The following is a 2,603-nucleotide window of genomic DNA, read 5'->3' on the forward strand; positions in this document are numbered from 1 at the left end:
AGGGTGGGATGGGTGGGTACATGCAGTAAGCGATTTGATGATTAGAACAAAGATAACAACTAGAATGATGTGGAAAAGAAAAATTTAGCAACTAGACAAATCTTAAAGAATTAAAACTCGATAAAGCAAACTACAAAATCAGTAGCACGTATGAATTTGGGGTTTAGGTTTTCTTTTTTGGCTATTAGTGGACAGTAGGTATATAAACTCTATCCTACCAAAAACAAGAACAATCCTAATGAGTAAACGGAGGCTCTGGTACTAGATGATGTGCACACGTCTATGCAGCACGTGTAGCAAGTTGTTGTGGCCCGATCTTCTCGTAGGATCTGCAAACTTGATAAATTGTCGTTGCGCGACCTAGTGAAGAGGCAATGCACCACGAGGCTGTCCACGCGACGAACTACCGAGACAATCACCCTTCCACGTACCGACGAACAGCCCACGCAATCACGCCGTATAGACATGAAGGCACAAACTGGGTGAACCGCAGTTCGGCGTTCTATAACTCCCTTAGGAATCGAAAGAACAAGTTTGCAAGCCTCTCAAGACTCACGCATAAACAAAACTCCACAAGTTTGTGTATTCTGAATTCAGCTAATCAAGATCTGACCTTTCATTGTCTAGTACAAGATATATATAGGGATAGGGACGTTCAGCTTGGAGTAAATGGCAGCATGCGCATGCACCAGTGGATTTCGTGGCTGGTTCGCGCGTCTTTCAGCTTCTGATAGCAGTTACTAAAATGAGCATAACTCTTTATTGGGAAGTCCAAATAATGAGCCGTTTGATGAGCTGGAAAGTAAACTTGAAGATGCTTCCATCCACATATAGAACACCATCTAACTCCTTGTATTCTGTCCACGATGATGCTTGGAATTCATACCATGTATCAGTCATCTAGCTTCTGGTTGCATTTCCATGCAAAGGTGATGAACCACCATTTTATTCTTGCACACCATAGGCTTCTTGGTTCAAATGTCCAGAGGCTTGAATCCATCTTCATCCCATGCTGGTTCATACACTCCATCATTCCTAAGGACATTGGAACAAGAACTCAAAAGCATAGGCTCATTCAACATAAACTGATTATTAAACATAAGGTTAGCGTTCACCTGAGAATGAATTTCCTTCTCCAATTGTTTAGCTCTACTTCTTGTAATTGGACCAGCTTTATCAAGTGGAGTTTCATTTGAAGATGAGTGAATGCTAGGAATGTCCTCATTAACGAGTGCCATCGTTCTGAACTTCTTTGCTCTCCAAGCCATTCCGTCGGTGTTCCGTTCGTTTTTCACCGTTATATGTGGGCCCGATCAGCATAAAGGTCCAAAATACCCCCTCTCATCCCTATCCTCTCTCTCAAACTCGCTCTCTTCTCGCGCCTGCCCACCTCTATTTCCATACACCGGCAGCACTTGCCGGCTGGGTCCAGCAGGGCCCGGGTCTCTAATTCCGTCCGGTTCTCGCCGTGCGTCGTCAGCTCCGCGCCGCACGCCTCTAGGCGCCGTTCAACAAGCCCAGCACAGCCGACCTACCGGAGCCATCTAAGAAGCTCGTTGCTGCCATTGCCGTCCCGAGGCACGCCGCGGCGCCGCGGAAGGCCGGCAGCTCCGGCAAGAAGCAGCTCAACTTCTTCAAGCACGCCGCGGCGGCCACGCTCGACGTGTTCGAGGAAGGGTTCGTGGCCAATGTCCTGGAGCGGCCCCACGGGCTGCCCAGCATGGCTGACCCGGCCATGCAGATCACCGGCAACTTCGCGCCTATCGGGGAGCGGCCGCCCGTGCGCGAGCTCCCCGTCTCCGGCCGCATCCCTCCCTTCATCAAACGACGTCTACGCGCGCAACGGCGCCAACCCCTGCTTCGACCCCGTCGCTGGGCACCACCTCTTCGATGGCGACGGCATGGTTCACGCGCTGCGGATACGCAATGGCGTCGCCGAGTCCTAAGCCTGCTGCTTCACGGAGACCGCGCGCCTCACCCAGGAGCACGCGATCGGCCGCCCCGTCTTCCCCAAGGCCATTGGCGAGCTACACGGCCACTCCGAGATCGCGCGCCTCGCCCTGTTCTACGCGCGCACCGCGTGCGGCCCCGTTGATCCCTCGGCCGGTTCACGTGCCGCGCCGTGCTGCCGCCGTCGGAGCAAGTGAACCTAGAGGTCGGCATGGTGAACCGCAACCTCCTGGGCCAGCCGCGAGCTCAAGCGCGAGGGGAAGCCGGGCGTGGACAAGGACGCGGTCGTGCGGCCATGGCTGCCAGAACTCGTGGGGCAGGGCGCGTAGGGCCAGGGTGGCGCTGGAGGTCTCGCGGCCAATGGCCATGGCGGGCAGGGGCGCACGCGGCCATTGCGGCTATAGCTCGTGCGGCGGGGCGCGCAGGGACAGGGCAGCGCTGGAGGAGCCATCGCGAGCGTGGGCGCGAGGAAGAGAGAGACTTTGAGAGAGAGAGGATAGGGATGAGAGGCATATTTTGGACCTTTATACTGACCTGGCCCATATGTAACAGTGAAAAACGAACGGAACACCGACGGAATGGCTTGGAGAGCAAAGAAGTTCAGAACGATGACACTCGTGTGCGGTCAATTTTTAATGACTTATGTATAATTA

At 53.5% G+C, this 2,603-nt stretch overlaps 1 pseudogene; it reads left to right on the forward strand.

The window, feature by feature from the left end:
* Nucleotides 1-8: 8 nt before the first annotated feature.
* On the forward strand, nucleotides 9-1,946 carry LOC136479866 (9-cis-epoxycarotenoid dioxygenase 1, chloroplastic-like; annotated as a pseudogene).
* Nucleotides 1,947-2,603: the final 657 nt, after the last annotated feature.

This window comes from Miscanthus floridulus, chromosome 9, assembly GCF_019320115.1.
Source record: "Miscanthus floridulus cultivar M001 chromosome 9, ASM1932011v1, whole genome shotgun sequence".
Classification (NCBI taxonomy): Eukaryota; Viridiplantae; Streptophyta; class Magnoliopsida; order Poales; family Poaceae; genus Miscanthus; species Miscanthus floridulus.